General features: G+C 43.3%; 1 protein-coding gene across 11 annotated transcripts in view; it reads left to right on the top strand.

Annotated features, from left to right (window-relative positions):
* The window catches only part of SLC16A12 (solute carrier family 16 member 12), an 818,036-nt gene that overhangs the window by 573,721 nt on the left and 223,867 nt on the right, over positions 1 to 20,448 (top strand). For 9 of the 11 annotated variants that reach the window (XM_085605262.1, XM_085605235.1, XM_085605188.1 and 6 more), the window contains one exon: positions 19,068 to 19,132. The exons of the other annotated variants lie outside the window; for them this stretch is intronic. The gene's annotated coding sequence lies outside the window, so the exon portion shown is untranslated. The remainder of the gene's footprint in view (positions 1 to 19,067; positions 19,133 to 20,448) is intronic. 11 annotated transcript variants of the gene reach the window in all.

Raw genomic sequence — 20,448 nt, 5'->3', positions numbered from 1 at the left:
TTGTAACAAGGAACATCATGATTTAGGAAACGACATCCTGAGACAACACCGCTCCTATTTTGAAAGTCTCGGGGGGTGTCGTCAAGCGGGGGCCGAGAAAAAAAGGGGGGTCCCAAAACGCGTTTTCCCCATGCATTTTCCATAGGGACCTTTAGTCCAAGGTACAGCCCGAACGGCTGAACAGAATTACTTGAAATTTGGCAAAGAGGTAGTCCTCAGGTCAGGCATGTGCCTTTTGCATATATGGTGTCAATCTGTTCAGTAGTTCCTGAGAAAATCAAAAGTAAAATCACATATATATCTGGGCGGAGCCTAACCACACATCTCACCGTGAGATCTGATTGTCTGTCAGCACTTCATCCAAGAAGTGTTGGCAGCCATCTTGGGAATAATATACATGATAGCACCTCATTAAAAAGCATTGCAGTTAAGGTTTTAAGACTTTAGTTACATTATAAATCATTGGTTGATGGTACCATACTCATTTTAGGGAATTGTGGTGTGTTCTATGGTGATTTTACCAAGTGAAAAAGCCTTCTGCTGTGATATCATGAATCATGTTTGAGAGAAAACTATTTTCTCATGATTTTCCCACAGAGGTTTGGAAGGTGATCTATAAGCTAAACTGAGAGCATATTTTCTGTAAATTCACATTATCTTTCTCAGTCATGTGAGAATGAAGTCTGACATTCTCAGTAAAACATGTACATCCAACAAGGGCAGACACTGTCAGTTGATTCCTTTGTGTTCTACTGCAGCTTCTCAGAATGTTCTAAAGAACAACTAGAGCACTAACAGTCCTACTTATGACAAACGTATTGCACACCTGAAGCCATCTTGATTGGAATAATGTGGTAACGCTTAAAACATTTAATTTAAAAAGGAACAAAATGAGGGGGTTAATTTTGCCATAGAAAGTATGATTAGTGCTGCAGAAAGGAAAATTAGGGCACATTTTGAGTGACTTCTCAAATCCTCTTCTATTTCATAAAACAATTCTGACATGCAGACTGAAACATGCACTTTTAATACCAGCAGCAGACTTCCCTGGTGAGCAGTAGCTTTACTACAGTGATCTAATGAGCGACTAGAGTGCTAACATTCAGAATTTATGGAAAATGTGTGACATATCTGAATACCTTCTTGATGGAATCAAAGTAAAAAACTGAAAGCATTTCCTACTGAGCAGACTGCAGTAAATGAGTAAATTAGGAAACTTCATAACAAATAAATCTCCCAAGATGGCCACCAGAGAAAAAAGAGCCCAAATGCAGCACAAATATCACCCAGAAGTAGCCCAGATGTAGCCCAATGAAATAAGTGTGCAAAACACTTTTTATTTTTTGTGTTTTTGCAGTTTTTTATAGTGCAGACTTGTCAGGTATTGGAGTGCTTTACATGAGCATTGGTTACATCACACAAGAACAAATTCATTTTGGTTGTAGACATGGGGAGATTAAGTGATTTGACCAGAATCACAGAATGTCGAGCTGAAGCAGAAACTCCAACCTGTTTCCCCAGTTGCAAAGTCTGCATCTCAGGAAGTAACACCACATCCTCTCCCCTAAGTGCAACATTTAATCAAGTGGTCAACTGGATAAAAAACATAAAGATAACAAATAATTTAAAAGTGCTTTGTCGCTATTTGAAAACTCAGAAAATATGTCCTCATTTTAGTTTTTTAGAGCACTAACCATAATTTTGATGCAAATAAGACCCTCTCATATATGTAATTTCTAAAGGAAATGCTCTAGGTATTACAGTTTTGATTACATCAAGATGACGTCAGGCGTTCCACACTTTTGTAATAAATATAGAATGTTAGCAATCTAGTTTTTCATTAGGATACTGTTATTTGGGGGCAAGATGGCGGCCGTCATTCTGGCCGAGTAAGCCGGTACCAACTCCCTCTCTGGATGAACCGCTAGCGATGTAGTGTGACTTACATCTTCCTGGACGAACAGAAGCGGATGTCTGCGATGATTCAGTGGCTGCTTTGCAAGACTGTTATACAACGTATATTTTCGGCTCACGGCTTTCTGGGTCACAGCTTAACGGGGCTAGATCGTACCACCAAATCCCCTCAACGGCTTCTGTGTTTCTATCATTACAAATTGGTTACCAGTTTGGGGGGCTGTAACGCCACGATGCCACCGAAAAATAGAAATCCCCAAAAAGCTGGAAGAGCCGCAGCGCCACCATCATCTGTGCCTCACACATCAAAGCAAACTTCGCAAGCTTCGCCGCTTTCTAAGAGTAAGCGCTCAGACGGTGCAGCTGTCAGGCCTCTGAACGCAGGCTTACCTCCGGTTCCCGCGATGTTCAAACCGCGTCAAGCCCTCTCTCATGAAACGCCGCGGAGCCCTGCTGATGCTGCTGATGCCGAGATTCTATCGCTGGTCACTGCCGTAACGAGACAATCCGGTAAGGATCAGACCGCCTCTCCCTCAATGGGTGAATCCCTGTCTCCTAAGGGGGGGAGCAATAATGTGAGTTCCACAGACGTGTTGCCTCGGATCAACATAGGGAATAACTCTGAGAATGCGGGCGGTGGCCTCACAAATGTTCAAACTGTGTCTGGAGTAAACTTGCAGCCCAGCAGCATGCTGGGAGATGTAGTCTCTATGGATTCGTCTGCAATCGCACCTTTGACGGCTATGCATCCGCTTCCTATAATCCAACAGAGTGATACTATATCTACTATATCTTCTAAACTTTCAAACAAAGAGGCTGACACGGATGGCGATAACTTTTACTCACTATCTGACCGCACAGGATCCTCAGTTGCTGATGATGCACTGGACAAAGATTGGACCGATGACGAGGATAGTGTATCAGGAGACTGGCGCCTCAATGAAGTCCTGAATCCTGCGGATGGAATAAGGGACCTTTCCACAGTACGCAAGGTGCCACAAGAGCTCGGCAGTAACACAGGCTCTCTGGCATGGGACTATTCATTTTCAGGACAGTCGAAGGATCAATTTAACGTCCAAGACTTCGTTATACAGGGCCCGGGCCCTAATTCTGATAATAATCTACACCCTCCCCCTGGTGAGATGACTTTGTCAATAATTTACCAAACGATTATGGCACATCGTGAGGAAACCAGACAAGAGAGCGCAAGGGCACAAGGGGCATGTCGCAGGGTCCAAAACTCGCTACGAAGAGTGATCAAATCATGCGCAGATATTGCTGCTAGGGTTACCGAGGCAGAGACTCAGATTTCATCAATTGAGGATGACTTAGTAAACCAAAAATCTAGCCTAGCTGCAATTCAATCCCAACGGGATGACATCCAATGGAAGTTGTCTGATATTGAAAATCGTGCCCGAAGAAACAACTTAAGAGTTTTGGGGGTCCCCGAGGGTAAAGAAGGCACGGACATCCGCCAATTTGTCATTGAACTATTCACCGAGGCATTCCCGGAGGTTAAAGAGTGGGACTGGCGCGTAGAGATCCAACGCGCTCATCGCTTTCCCTTTAAGCCGAAGAAAAGCTCGGGCCAAACATCAGATAGACCTCGTGCTATTCTGATATGCTTGCACAATTTTCTAGCTAGAGAGCAGATTTTTGACTTAGCAAGGCCCGACAGACAAAGATCAGCTAAGGGGTGTCAGTTTTTTGTACGTCCTGATTTTTGTCCAGCTACAGTAGAACGGAGGTGGCAGCTCCGTCAGCTTATTGCTCCTTTTCAAGTGAAAGGAGCACAGGTCTTTTTGCTTTTCCCCGCCAAACTCAAGGTCACTTATCAAGCTCAGACAAAATATTTTGAATCAGAAGTGCAGGCCAAAATTTTTTTAGATTCAATCTAGTCAGTAAGAATATTTAGGTTGTTAAGTTACCAGATGTGACATACTTGTTTGTGTTGGTGTTTGATGTTTATGATTGAAGGCAATGCACTATATTGGGTGTAGTGATACAGTACTTAAGTTTGTCTATTTTTTTCTTTCTTCTGCACTGCCTTCTTAATCATGTAGTAGTTAGCGGCAACATCTGGAGGGGGGGGCCTCACGGCCTATACCGGCTTCTCCATCTACTGGACCACGGTCCTATTGCCTTGCATGGGGGGTTTCTATGGGTGTTGGGAGGGTGCTCCGCAGGGGGGCTGGGGAGGTAGGGGTGAGGGGTGGGGGGGCACTGGGGGTGGGCGAGGGGGGGTGGGAGGCACGGGGGGGAAAAAAAAAAGAAGCTTGGAAAACAAAATACCTTGGGTTCTCACTATGTTAAACTTTATTCTATTACAGTCATGACTTTGGGCTATATAGCAGCGTGTCAAAATGGTGTTGGCTAGAATACGAATAGCATCCTGGAATATCTGTGGCCTCAATAACGGCAAGAAAAGAGCTTTATTCTCAAGCATTGTTCATCAATTGCACCTAGAAGTTATATGTTTACAGGAAACTCATGTGCCCTGGAACAGTCGTGACTGTTTAAAAATTCCTGGTTTTGACTTGATTGGGTGCTCTCGACAGTCCTCGATGATAAGAGGCGTGGCAATTCTATTGAAGCGTGGGGTGGGATCCTGTGTTAGAACATCACAAGATAATGCGGGGCGCTGGGTTATTGCCGAGCTTCTAATTAGTGGCACCTCATTTACTATCTGTTCAGTTTATAGCTCTAATTTTGATGAGCCGGAAGTCCTAGACTATTTAAATGTTGAGTTAGCATTGTGGCCTCAACCTCTATGCCTTTGCGGTGACTTCAACATAAATCTTGCAGCTGATTTTAATATCTGTGACAGCCAGGGAAGGTATTTAGGTAAGAAACCGAGAGTGTTTAGGTCATTACAAGCATTAGTCCAGGAACATTCCTTGACTGATCTATGGCACCATCACTTTAAAAACTTAGACGGTTACACCTTTTTTTCTGCTCCACATAGGAAAATGGTGCGACTCGATTATTTTTTTCTTTCTGATCAGTATCAAGATCACACCTCGATTTCAATCCTACCCCGTATTATCTCAGACCACAATTCGGTGGTCATCACCCTTACTCTGAATGGAATTGTCAAACCCATTAAAGCATGGACTTTCGAGAGAAAGCTTTTGACAGATCAGGCATATTTAGATCATATGAGGCCCTGGCTGCACGAATTCTTAAACATCAATAGGGATTCAGCCTCCTGCAGAATTGTCTGGGACACATTGAAAGCTGCAATTCGTGGCGAAACCAAGAGTTTCTCATTTTTCCATCAAAAAAAAGCTCAAGACCAGACTAAGTTTAGGATACAGGCTCTATGCCCTGCAGAAATTCAGCTTGTCAATGCGATTAGGGAAGGTCGTGATATATCTTATAGTCAAACTCAGGTAGCCATTATTAGAGCTTCTTTACTTGAGTTCTTTGGACAGGACCTTGCAGCCAAATACCTTCAGTATCGCTCAACGATGTTTGAGTTTGGTGAACAGTCAGGTAAGGTCCTTGCCAAACGACTACAATAACGAGCTACGGCTAACCGTATTGCTAAGATACAGGATAGTCACGGAAATATTCAGGATAGTCCAGAATCTGTCTTGTCTGTTTTTCTTGAGTTCTACAAATCATTATATATGGAAGAAATCAGGGACCGGGATATAGATCATGACATCATTACCTTTCTATCAGATCTCAATACTCTTAGAGTTTCAGATCAAGAAAACGTTGTCCTGGCGGCACCTATAGAATGGGTCGAGGTGGAAACTGCACTGAATGCATTGGCAAATGGCAAAGCTGCAGGACCGGACGGGATTCCGCTGGAATTTTACAAAATATTCTGGCTGGAGATTCGCGAGGATTTTTTGAAAATATTAAGAGAGGCACAACTAGGTCATATACCAGATTCTTGGTGCAACACAACTATAATTCTTTTTAAGAAGAAGGACAAACCAGAGTTGGATCCTGCTTCATTTCGTCCGATATCATTAATCAACACCGACAACAAAATATTTGCAAAAATTTTGGCAACGAGACTGGCACGGGTGATAACTCCACTAGTTTCCATTCGGCAACATGGATTTATCCCTGGCAGGGACACGACGGATCACGTCCGCCGTGTTATAGCACTGTTAGACTGGGCCCAGGCCTCGGGTTCCCCCCTTGGGGCAATCCTGTTGGACGCCAAAAAGGCGTTCAACAGGGTTGCCTGGGGGTTTCTCTGGCAGGTCTTACATTGGAAGGGGGTCTGTGCCAATTTTATTCATGCTCTGCAGTCTTTATATATAACACCTCGTGCAACTATATCTATATCTGGAAAGGGTTCAAGTTCTTTTGCAATCAGTAGGGGTACTCGACAAGGTTGTCCGTGTTCGCCCCTCTTGTTTGCTCTATATATTGATCCATTTCTGAGTAAACTTGAACTCTGCCAAATATAGCTTTGGTTAAAAACCATACAGTTGATTTTAAAGCTTTAGCGTATGCAGATGACATTATAGTGGTTACTTCGGATGTGTTCACCGCATTCCCAGCAATAAAAGCGGCAGCTAAATACTACGGCCAGTACTCGGGCTATAAACTTAATGCCCAGAAAACCCAGGTAGTTCAAACGGCGGCAATGGGCCCCTCTACTGCACCGGTGGTTCACAGCGCTCGTTATCTAGGGATAGAAATAACAGCCGCAATTGATAGTCTGCCTGATAAGAATATTTCACCCATTATTGATCAAGTTAATCTTACACTGTGTAGATTAGATAAGCTGCATCTGTCCCTGTTTGGCAGGCGCAATGTCTTAAAGATGCTGATACTCCCGAAATTTCTGTATTTATTCAGGACTATTCCCCTAGAATTTGCTCAGTTCAGCATTATTCGTGCAGAAAGATGCTGCAATAGGTTTTTATGGGGTTATCGCCAGTCATGCAGGGCCGCAAAATGGATGCAGCTTCCATTGGAAAGAGGGGGGTGGTCTGTTCCTAATCTGCTTCTATACAGCTGGTTAGCGTTTATTCAATATCTTGCTGTTCCATTGTTTGGGGATAGAGCAAATCTTCCACCATGTAGGTCACCATCTATCTTTGAGATCGGGCTAGGACATGCTGCCAAGGGGATACTAACGTCAATACTCGAACCCAGCTACTATAAAAAGACCAAGTTTAAAGTTATTATCTCCATGTACTCAATATGGAGGAAGGTCCGAGGTAGATGGCCAATCACTAACATTAACTTCTATACCCCCTTGTCAGCAGCCAGATTGCTCCCTTCAATCTTCCAAGATAACGTCACAATGGTTTGGCAGGGTTTAGGTATTAAGATAGTAGGGGATCTGGCATATGAAGGGAATATGGCCACTTTTCTTTTTTTTAAAGAAAAGTTTGCACTAGACACCCATCATTTTTTTAAATACCTGCAGGTCCGCAGTTGCCTCTCTAAACTTCTATCTAATACCCCAACATTATTCTGCAGGAATACACTTATGGATCTAATTTTTAAAAACTCACGAATTGGACTAATTTACAGAAATCTACTTTCAGTTCTTCCTGATGACATACTGAAATCTAAAGCTAAATTGGAAGCCAAATTTTGTAAGACGGATATTGACATAGCTCAGGCCTTAGAACTTTCTGCTAAGGTTCTAATTTCTGGGAGTTTGCGCTCCCAAAGTTATATGGCCCTATATGACCTTTACTATACCCCAGCCAAAATTTATAAATGGGGCGGTAGGGGTGGCCGCAGCTGTCCTAGATGTGGCATAATAGCGGCTGATGATGTCCATATGTTTTTTTCCTGTCCCAAATTGGCCCAATTTCTCCAAGAAGTTCAAACATTTATTACTGACAGCCTCAAAATCCCCTTGGTTTTATCAGCTGAATTAGTTATAATGGGTTGTGAAACCGATATATCAATGAATAGAACGAGTCATGTCACTGCTCTAATATATATTGCAATGTCGCAAATCAGATTATGTATTACATCAGAATGGATAAATCCTGCCGCCCCAACTTTTATGATCTGGAGAGCAAGGATCTTAGCCCTCCACAGGTTGGAGTCAGCCGTTCTTTCAAGGGGGGGCAGTAGAAGACGGGAAAGGGGCACCCAAATATGGGCCCCATTTACACAATGGTTGGAAGACTAAGTGGTATACAACTGGTTCATATAAATTTAATCTGACTTTGCTCTATTTTAAGTAATATTGCTAATGTAATATCGGCTCGTCTTTTTGCTTTCTAAGTGCTGTTAAACATAAGGGAAATCATGACTGTAATATATGTAATTGATTCTATGTTACTCAACAAGATTATATAAACTGTCTGTGTTTTCAAGCTGACAATAAATTTTTTTTTTTTTTAAAAACAAATGGGCTTTATTTGATCTGTCTCCTGTCTACAATCTCCTCTTTTTCAATGTAACTCAAAGGGGAAAATCAATACGCCAGTTTTTTTTCAAAATCTCCCTCTTACCAAGTTCAAAATGTTCGCAAGTATGGTACATTGGATCATGGGAGGCAGGAGGAATTGGGGTAGAGACATGGACTCGAATAACAGAGGACAGGAGGGACATGGAGAGGTGCACCAAACTGACCCTACAGGACAGGCATCAGGGTTTGCAGCAGCACAATACACCACACAGGGCATGCGGGACGGAAGTGCAGCACAACAATCCATAGAAAGCAATAGGGAGGGGACAGGACCATGCACATGGACAACAGAGAACAGAGGGGAAAGAGGCAATGGTAGCTAGCTGACCATAATGGACAGACAGAAGAGAAAACTGCAGCATAACAGACCATAAAGGGCAGGAGGGATGGATCAGGGGCATTACAATGGAGCAGACAAGCCAGGAGGGAGGGAATAGGGGTCTGCACATGGAAATAGAGGGCTGGGGGCAAGGGGGCAGGGCTGCAGCAGCAAGATGACCATGGAGGTCAGGCAGGATGGGCACTGGAAGGGAGACACACCATGGACAGCAACAGTGAGACTATGATGGCAAACACACAGACGATGAAGGGAAGGTGGGAGGGGGTCAGGGGCAGCTAGCTGACCACACAGGGAAGTTGCGAGGGGCCGTGGCAGCACAGAAGACCATGCATGGCAAGCGGGAGGGTTAGTGGCAGCACGATGGCTATGATGAGCAAGAAGGAGGGTGCAGGGGCATGCACAAAGGACTATGGAGGATAGAAGGGAGGGTCAGGACCTGGGCACAGACAAGAGAGTTCAGAGGAAGGGGCCTCACAACAGACCACACGGGGCAGACAGGAGGAGCAGTTGCAGCACAACAGACCAGGAAGGGCAGAAGGGTGTGGCAGTAAAATGGACCATGGAGGACAGGAGGAAGGGGATATGGGCATGGAATGTGGAGGTGGCAGGGACAGGTTACAGTCATCTGACAATGCTAGGCAGGTGGGAGGGGAGTGGCAGCTCAACAGAACACTCAGAGTAGATAGGAGTGGCAGGTCCATGGAACATGGTGGGCAAAAAGAATGGAGCAGGGGCATGCACAAAGACATCGGAGGGCAGGGGGAAGGAGAATAGGGGCAGCAAGCTAAGCACAGAGTTTAAGCAGGAGGTCAATGATGGGGCATAGAATTGGGCAATGGAGGGCAGGAGGAGGGGACTGGTACATCATACTAAATTGAGGGCAGTTGCAGCACATCAGACCATGCATGGCAGGCGGGAGGAGGCTAGTCCATGGATTCACACAACAGAGGATAGGGAGGAGGGGGATGGGGCAGCAAGCTAACTGTTCAGAGAAGGCGGGTATTAGGAACTTTATTGTTTTTAAAACGTGTGTCTGTGCGAACTACTTAAAATATGAACAAGTATGCAGCATAATCTCACTTTTATTCAGGAAGAAGAGGACGTTTGTGACTGTGACTCCGGGCTCACTTGGCAGAAACACCCCCTGACCCTCCACCCCCTATCGCAAAATGTAATGCCCGTGAAAAGGGTAGGTGAACACAGTGTTATATAGAACATAGTCCTGAGAGCACGATTGAAAATGAAAACTGGATATAGTGTATGGTATAAACTATGCACCAAAAAGTGTGATATAAGATGAACCGGGCGTGAAATATAATATGCAATACATTGTGCGCAATGACAGATTCATTGGAGAGCGCGAGATAGCACAGGCACTAGCGCGTGCTATGCGATGTGCGCCTTGGAGTGTAATATGCACAGGGCAGTGTTGTGTAACCTAACTAGTCTCTAAAGTTGTAATATAAAATATGTGCTGGGGAGTGTAACGTTGCATATGCACTGTGACAAAGATATGGATCCCAGATTGTAATATGTATGGCATAGCGCTGTGCGTTATAACATAGGCATCGAGGAAGGCACGTTAGATGGGGCAATATAACCCGTGCGAAGACAAGTGTGGCATGACATATTCACGGGGTGGTGTTATAGTGCACATGGGCTAGAGAGTGTCATAGCATATGCACTAGCTGGTGGAATACAACACAGAGGTGTGTGGCACTCGCCAGGCAATGGTGGGTGTAACACAGCATTGGGCTCTGCCAGGAGCACGCTGTGACTCTCAAGTGATGTTCGTCCCCTTTCCAGAGAGTAATAAAAAAAGTATTACACATCCGGCAGTGGATGTGTGTTTTATTAACCGTGAGGGGGGTTTCTTACATAGTTTTGGTCAAATTTTTATCGAATCCTCTTTGAATGGCTTGGTGTGCATGTGTATTAAATGTGCCCGTCAATAGCTACCCATGTTTGTATAAATAAACGACAAGGGTGTCTACCGGGATTAGGCACGGTAGGGCATCAGACATGTCAGAGCTTCACTAGTGGTGTAAATACATTCCACGTGTATTCATTGTATGCATAGTCGCCTTTTAATGAATATCACTCAAATCATCATGGTGATAGGTACGTACAGTTTGTCCAGCATGTCCTAGGTGTGTCTATAAATATATATTTTTTAAAAATAATAAAAAACAGTGGCCGGCCCTGGGGATTGGGGTCAAAAAATTATAATTAGGAGACAGGCCCTGGGGGATGGGGTCATCAGGGCCAATAAATTAGAATAAGAAGGGGAACCACACAGCCCCCCTTCTTAAAAAATTAAAATAAATAAAAGACTGGCATCGTGCCGGAGGCCACGCCCCCTCCTTGCAGCACTCTGCAAACGTGCCCCCTGGCGAGTTGTAAGTTGGGGAATTAATTCCTCTTCAATACTGAGGGTCCCTGAGGGCCAACTAGCCCAACAGGCATCTCCAGTATGCACCAGGGAGCTGCGCTGCAGACAGGTGTTCTGAGGCCAAGCCCCTTTTTACACCTCTCTGAAACACAGCTCTGTGGCGCTTACTGGAGGTACCTAGTGGTCTAGTTTGACCCTAGGGACCCTTAGGATTCAAGGGGACTTAGTCTCTCAACTTAGAACAGCCACAGGGCGCGTTTACACAGTGGTGAAGGGAGGGGACGGGGCCTGAGGTGACGTGTGCAAACACGCACTATGGCACATTTTAAATTGGGGATATAATTTCCCTTCAATACTGAGGGCCCCTGGGGGCTAACTAGCCCACCAAGTGCTTCCAGTAAGCGCCACTGAGCTGCATTGCAGAGAGGTGGTCCAGGCTGTCCCACTTTTTACACCTCTCTGCAACGCAGCTCTGTGGCACTTACTGGAGGTACCAAGTGGGCTAGTTGGACCCTAGGGACCCTCAGGATTCAAATGAACTTAATCTCCCAACTAAAAACGGACACAGGGCGTGTTTACACAGTGGTGAAGGGAGGGGACGGGGCCTGAGTTAACGTGTGCAAAAACGCCCTGTGGCCTGTTTTAAGAGGTAGTTTTAATCCCCCTGCCCTATTATATACTAGGGGCTTACAGAGGAGGTCATGCTAATCACAGGGGGACCCCAACGCATAATGTTCCCTAGTGTATGTAGGTGTTTTCACTGTATTCTAAGTGTCTTTTAACATAGCACTGGCTCTAGGACTGGTTAGTCAGACTCAGTTACCACCAGTATCCGTCTGAAAAAGTTGAGGGTACAGGATGATTTTGCAACAAGGATTCTTTCTGCTCTTCTTTTTGTTCTTTCTGCACGTTATCCTTCTTCCTGCACTTTTCTTCGTCTTTGAGGACTTCTGTTGCTTCTTTCTGCACTTCTTTTTTTTCTTTCTGTGCATTTTTTCTTCTTTCTTCACATGTCCTATCTCTGTAGGCATAGTTAGAAATTAGCATTTAAAAAACCTTTGAAATTCACAGAAAAAACCATAGGTTTCAGGCACGTTATAATTAGGAATTAGCATTTAAAAAACCTCAGAAATTCACTGAAAAAAACATAGGTTTCAGGGGTGTTATAGTTAGCTGGACTTTTCACTTGTACAAAACCATTGAAATTCCCCCGTTATAGTTAGTTCAGCTAACTATAACTCGCGCGCCCGCAATGCACTGCTGATGACGTCACATATTACATCACTCATGACATGGTCAGTGACATCACTCATGACATCACTGATGACATCTCAAATGACATCACTGATGACATCACTGATGACATCATCCTTGTGATAGAGTGGCAGACCTCCTCTCACCCTAATATAACCTTTGATACACACATTCAAAAATAGAGACTAAAATTTTCAAAACAATGGACATACCAATACCAGTTACAACAACCTCTTCAGTAATTCTAAGATCCACATACACATCCACTCATTCACCAACAGTCCTATACAGTCACTCATACATGTACTCACTCATCATATGTACTCATACACCTATACATCCTGTTACACAATGCCACTCATCCATAGAGTTACTCACACACATAGTCACTCATGCTAATAAAGAATCAAACATACATTTACTTGCATATACAGTTATACACACACCACCACACTTACTTCTATGGAAACTTACACATACTTAGTCTTTTAAACAATCACTTATAGAAACACATACTTATTCATACAGGAACTCTTTTAATCTCTCACTCTCACATATACTCACTTATATACACCAATAGTCACATATACTAGTTTAAAACATATGTAGTTACTCATAAAGACACTATTGAGACAGTCATTCACTCACTCACTAACACACCCATACACACACTCATCCACCCATACAGTCCTGCACACATGCTGTCTTCAACACATACAAACAGTGAGTCACTCAAGCATGCACCTATGCACTACGTAATACCCCCCACTGAACCATGCAGACACTCAGACTGATACTCAAAAAACCAACTAATAACCTATATAGACACCCATGTAGCTACTCACCAACCCATGCAGCCACTTATACACAAAGTGAGAGACTGATACAGATATTTACATATTTAAACATTACTCACTAAGCCATGTATTCACTATGATACACTTAATCAGTCAGTTACACAATCAATTTTTCAAAAACAAATCATCCATTTAGACACTTATATACCCATTTATTCTTCCATCGACCTTGAGATATACATATATAAAACATATTTAATTTTCAGAAAAACAGACATTCACTGGATGATGTCATCAGTGATGTCATTTGAGATGTCATCAGTGATGTCATGAGTGATGTCACTGACCATGTCATGAGTGATGTAATATGTGACGTCATCAGCAGTGCATTGCGGGCGCGCGAGTTATAGTTAGCTGAACTAACTATAACGGGGGAATTTCAATGGTTTTGTACAAGTGAAAAGTCCAGCTAACTATAACACCCCTGAAACCTATGTTTTTTTCAGGTAATATATATATATATATTCACTGAAAAAACCATAGGTTTCACACATGTTATAGTTAGCGGAAATTTTACGGATAAAAAAACCAGTGAAATTGCCCCGTTATAGTTAGTGCTGGCAACTATAACTCACGCGACCGCAATCCTCTGCTGATGCTAATACTGTATTTAGACACTTATTTGCCCATGTCTTCTTCCATACATTTTTAGCTATACATATATTACAAATATTTTTTTTTCATAAAGACACATATGTCATCAGCAGAAGATTGCGGTCGCGTGAGTTATAGTTGCCAGCACTAACTATAACGGGGCAATTTCACTGGTTTTTTTATCAGTAAAATTTCCGCTAACTATAACATGTGTGAAACCTATGGTTTTTTCAGTGAATTTGCAAGGTTTTTTAAATGCTAATTCCTAACTATAACGTGTGTGAAACCTATGGTTTTTTCAGTGAATTTGTACGGTTTTTTTAATGCTAAGTTACTTTACGCCATTCGAGGCGTGCGCGCCCACTTAACGCAGTTCGTTCCGTGCACGGTTTTTATCAACTTTAATAAGCCCTGTACATTTGGTGGCCTTCGGCCACCAAAAGCACAGGGGGTGGGGTCAATGTGGATAGTGTTTTTTTTATTTCGATTTTATAATTTCATGTTGCCAAAATTTAGTTTTTTTTACCTATTAATAAGCCCTGTACATTTGGTGGCCTCCGGCCACCAAAAGCACAGGGGGTGGGGTAAGTGTGGATAGTGTTTTTTTTATTTTATTTTTTTTACCGTACGCTTACGGTAAGCGTACGGTAAGCGTACTCGGCGAAATTGCCGAAAAAAAAATAAAACCGTTTTTGCTCTTGGGGGATGTTTGGGGACTCCCTCAACATGACTGTGTGGGAGGGAGTTGTCAAAAATGCCCCGTAACATGTTTTTGGGCATCAAGTTTGAGAAATAACTCTCAATGCGAGAGACAAAATGGCGGACGCCGCTTCCTGGTTTTGGCCGATTCGAATGTTTACTAAGATCTAAGAGCCAATCAGAATCGCGCTCGCGCACGCCACCGTACGCTTACGGTAAGCGTACGGTAAGCGTACCGTAAGCGGGCTCAGATATATATATTGATTTAAAGGCTATTTTCTCAGAATCTACTGAACAGATTTACACCAAACCTACAAAAGGCACTTCCTTGACCTAGGGACTACCTCTCTGCCAAATTTCTAGTAATTCTGTTCAGCCGTTCGGGCTGTAGCTCGTTCTAAAGGTCCTATGGAAAAATGCATGGGAAAAACGCGTTTTGGGACCCCCCTTTTATCTCAGCCCCCGCTTGACGAATCCCCCCGAGACTTTCAGGGTAGGAGCGGAGCGTAGCGCCCCACCTATTTTGAGAAATTCGCGAGGATTCGTCGACCGGCGCCAAAGTTATTCAAAATAGAATGTTGAGGTTTTCCTATGGAAAAGGGGTCCTAACTATAACTACCTACTGGCGACCGCCAGTAGGTAATATATATATATATATATATATTAAACCAAGGTTGCCCATATAGGAGATGTCACACAGAGAAGAGTTACCGCACTCACATCCCCGGCGGTGACAAAGTCGCTGCTCTCGCTCATATCCCTCGATTCACCAAACGCGTTTCGGGCGGTGAGCCCTTGATCACTGGTGCAGACAAACACGGAGGCAGCTTCTGTTGTAAGGAAACCATTTTATTTGAATTAAGGTCCCGCCCCAATGGGCGTCGTCAGGCATTGCATTGTGGTAGATGCAGTCAATATGCTTGTAAGGACCCCAGGTTATCCAAAGTACACCCAGGTGGGCGTTGCTGCCCCGTTGCGGGTATGGAGATGTGCTCAATGCAGTTCCTTTGGCACCAATATCCCCCGAAGATGAGGCCTCCTCAATTCCACACGGCGCTGTGTTAAAACGCCAGGATCCGCTAAAATTAGCGGCGGGACATCTCCGCGACCGGACTGGCCGCATAACATTAAACCAAGGTTGCCCATATAGGAGATGTCACACAGAGAAGAGTTACCGCACTCACATCCCCGGCGGTGACAAAGTCGCTGCTCTCGCTCATATCACTCGATTCACCAATCGCGTTTCGGGCGGTGAGCCCTTGATCACTGGTGCAGACAAACACGGAGGCAGCTTCTGTTGTAAGGAAACCATTTTATTTGAATTAAGGTCCCGCCCCAATGGGCGTCGTCAGGCATTGCATTGTTGTAGATGCAGTCAATATGCTTGTAAGGACCCCAGGTTATCCAAAGTACACCCAGGTGGGCGTTGCTGCCCCGTTGGGTATTTAAACATTACTCACTAAGCCATGTATTCACTATGATACACTTAATCAGTCAGTTACACAATCAATTTTTCAAAAACAAATCATCCATTTAGACACTTATATACCCATTTATTCTTCCAACTACCTTGAGATAGACATATATAAAACATATTTAATTTTCAGAAAAACAGACATTCACTGGATGATGTCATCAGTGATGTCATTTGAGATGTCATCAGTGATGTCATGAGTGATGTCACTGACCATGTCATGAGTGATGTAATATGTGACGTCATCAGCAGTGCATTGCGGGCGCGCGAGTTATAGTTAGCTGAACTAACTATAACGAGGGAATTTCAATGGTTTTGTACAAGTGAAAAGTCCAGCTAACTATAACACCCCTGAAACCTATGTTTTTTTTCAGGTAATATATATATATATATATATATTACCTACTGGCGGTCGCCAGTAGGTAGTTATAGTTAGGACCCTGTTTCCATAGGAAAACCGCAACATTCTATTTTGAATAACTTTGGCGCCGGTCGACGAATCATCGCGAATTTTTCAAAATAGGTGGGGCGCTACGCTCCGCTCCTACCCTGAAAGTCTCGGGGGGATTCGTCAAGCGGGGGCTGAGATAAAAGGGGGGTCCCAAAACGCGTTTTTCCCATGCATTTTTCCATAGGACATTTAGACACAGCTACAGCCCGAACGGCTGAACAGAATTACTAGAAATTTGGCAGAGAGGTAGTCCTCAGGTCAAGGAAGTGCCTTTTGTAGGTTTGGTGTAAATCTGTTCAGTAGATTCTGAGAAAATAGCCTTTAAATCAATATATATATCTGAGCCAGCGTACGGTGCGCTTACGGTGCGCTTACCGTACGCGTACGGTGGCGTGCGCGAGCGCGATTCTGATTGGCCCTTAGATCTTAGTAAACATTCGAATCGGTCGAAACCAGGAAGCGGCGGCCGCCATTTTCTCTCTCGCACTCTGACAGGGGGTTGAAAAACCAAGTGCAAAAACATGTAAAGGGGCTGTTTACACAGCTCCCAAGCACCTAGACATGTCGAGGGAGTCCCCAACGATCCCCCAAGTGAAAAAAGGCAATTTAAATTTTTTCGAAAATTTCGCCGATTACGCTTACCGTACGCGTACGGTAAGAAATAATAAAAAAGAAAAAAAATATCCACATTCTCCCCACCCCGTGTGCAAAAGGTGCCCGAAGGGCACCTTTTGTGCATGGATTATTAGAGCTAAACAAAACATATATTTTACCTGTCACAACGATGCTCATCATATGTCCTCCATGTGCGCACGGTGCGCGAAGCGCATCGTGCGTTCATGGCCCATCTAGCGTAACGTGGGCACGCGGTGCGCGAAGCGCACCGCGTGCTCACTGTGCGCGCACGGTGCGCGAAGCGCACCCTGCGCGCACGGAACGAACTGCGTTAAGTGGGCGCGCACGCCACAAATGGCGTAAAGTAACTTAGCATTTAAAAAACCGTACAAATTCACTGAAAAAACCATAGGTTTCACACACGTTATAGTTAGGAATTAGCATTTAAAAAACCTTGCAAATTCACTGAAAAAACCATAGGTTTCACACATGTTATAGTTAGCTGGACATTTTACTGATAAAAAACCAATGAAATTCCACCGTTATAGTTACTGTAGGCAACTATAACTCACGCAACCGTAATCCTCTGCTGATGACATATGTGTCTTTATGAAAAAAAAATATTTGTAATATATGTATAGCTAAAATTTAATGGAAGAAGACATGGGCAAATAAGTGTCTAAATACAGTATTAGCATCAGCAGAGGATTGCGGTCGCGTGAGTTATAGTTGCCTACAGTAACTATAACGGTGGAATTTCATTGGTTTTTTATCAGTAAAATGTCCAGCTAACTATAACATGTGTGAAACCTATGGTTTTTTCAGTGAATATATATATACATATATATATATATATATATATATATATATATATATATATATATATATATATATATATATATATATATATATCTACATATATATACATAGTTGGGTTTTGGGTCAGCCCTCTTGATCTATTGACCTGCTCACTCACATTTTACTTCTCTCTGCCACAGCACCCAGTATTGGCTCTTCTGCACTGTGCATGTACTGAACTATCACAAGGGATTGACAAAGCCAGTTTGTCTGAAAGGCAAGACCTTTTGACTTTGCCAATGCTTGCATCCATTGGTGGTAAAATGAAAGTACTAATGGACATGGGATGCCACACTTGCCGAAAGTGAAAATGAACAATTGCGTACAAAAAACACTGTTATTGCTGCCGGAATACTGTGGGAAATACCAATAGTGAATACTTTACAACCAATAGTAAATCCCTTCCCAATTTTTTTTTCTTTACAAGAACAAATAGCTTAATAATTGTAGCATTTATCACCGAAAAAAAGATCAGCTCAGAGCTGGTCTGAAAAAGTGCCAACAATTTAGCCTGTCATTAGAGATTGGTGTGTAAACTAGTTATGTTCACTATATTCTTAGCTAACAAGTGGAGGACGGTTTTAACCAGATTTTTAAAAATTTCAATTCATGTATTTATTTCTAGCTGGTGTTATTTTCACAGTCCAAGAAAGAACTACCTGGCATTAGTTTACATTTTCAGTGATAATTAGCACAGGTGATATTGCTCACTAGCAAAGTGTAATATGACCAATTTCAATATAGAATTCTGTTATTAAAGAAATTTTCAGGTAGCTGGCTGGTACTCTTGAATGACTGGGAAATTATCACTGGCAGTATTTTTTTCAGACTAAGGTCCCATATCATGTGTCGTATCTTGATTATGCTTTCAGGTGTTTCGACGTTTTGGTGTTTATTATTTGTCCTTTAATTGATCCATACCCAAAACTCTTTTGAAGCAACTGCAGATATTTTATGAACACAATTGATAGTCTTTTCTACTTCTTAAATTGTTTCTTTCATTTTTGTTTTGATCTTTACATGTACATGCTTATTGCTATGAATTATGTAATTTATTTTTTCGAACTCGATAAAAATAAAGAAAGTCAAAAAGAGTTTATATAAAGTTGAACGTATGATGCAGTGATGGATTGATCACTCTCGGTAATACTTACGACTGATATGCAATATATTGGTTCCATTATTTACAAAAATATATTTTTCTTTATAGGCAGTAATTTGACAAATCAAAGAACATCCATGGAAGGATATACTGCTGCTCTGAAGCAAAGAATAGTGAGTAGTAACTAGTTAAGCTTATAAATAATGCAATCCACTGCATATATTTCTATAATTTACAAACATTTGAAACTGGAAAAGCTACCCATTTCCTCCTCATCTGACATCCTCGTCACAGTACTGACATATTGACACCAGACTGATTCTCAGACTCCCAATCGCGTTTTTCATTTGTTTTAAGTTGGAAAAATTCTATCCCCATATTTTTTTACTTAACCTGAAAATATCGTTCAGATTTTGATATTTTCTCTCCCAAAATTCCACCTGTGCCCTCTTGCACATCCTGCTCGTGCTGTATCCAGAGCCGGACTGGAAACCAAGACCAGCCTTGAAAAACATGTTCATACCATCCCCAACGTGCAGCAGGCTGCAGCTAGAATGGAGAGATGTGGGCATGGTTGGGTCATAGCAACCAGTCTTGATCTGAAAGCAGTGCCCTAGTGTTCATCCCACTGGGAAAAAAACATAGTGGCAGAGTAGTCAGTCCCGACGCGACTGCCTCTATTTTGGTGACACATAGCATGTGAAGAGAAGACTAATATGAGAAAGGTCGAGATTTTTCTTATTTTGTGTAAGGTAGTCTGGTACTTGTCTTCTGTTTTGGTCTTGTAAATTCGATGTGCTTCGATGGTTTGATGTTAGCGGCACCGCCTGAGCCGCGAGAAGAACCCCGCTGTGCCTTGGGTGCAGCCCTGCTGAGACGCCAATCGTCGTTCCGGCTTAAGGAAAAGGTTAAGCTGATGGAGGATGTGAACGGCTTGCAAACGACAGTCTGCCATCACAACCCACTGGGGATTTTACTGAGAAAGGTGAAAAGCTGCGCAACTCACGGTAGCAACACAAGGCACCACAAAGACCAACAGGCCACGCGGGTGGCCACGCCCACCTGGGCGGGGTATGAATTATTTAATTGTGGAGCCAACACAACGCTGCAGCATATCGCCAATTGAAAGCCCGGATCCCAGGAAGAAGTGCTGCAGGGCACGAAACGCGTCGGATGGACTTTCGAATCTGTGTTTGTCACTTTGCTGATTTGCCTGTCTTCGGCCATCAAATTAAAAGCTTTATGAACACTCACCTTTTGGGGGCCTCTCTTCACAGGCAAACTTTAGAGGTTTGATGTTAGCGGCACCGCCTGAGCCGCGAGAAGAGCCCCGCTGTGCCTTGGGTGCAGCCCTGCCGAGACGCCAATCGTCGTTCCGGCTTAAGGAAAAGGTTAAGCTGATGGAGGATGTGAACGGCTTGCAAACGACAGTCTGCCATCACAACCCACTGGGGATTTTACTGAGAAAGGTGAAAAGCTGCGCAGCTCA

Source organism: Triturus cristatus, chromosome 1_2, assembly GCF_964204655.1.
Source record: "Triturus cristatus chromosome 1_2, aTriCri1.1, whole genome shotgun sequence".
Taxonomy (NCBI): domain Eukaryota; kingdom Metazoa; phylum Chordata; class Amphibia; order Caudata; family Salamandridae; genus Triturus; species Triturus cristatus.
This window is presented reverse-complemented; position numbering and strand designations above follow the sequence as displayed.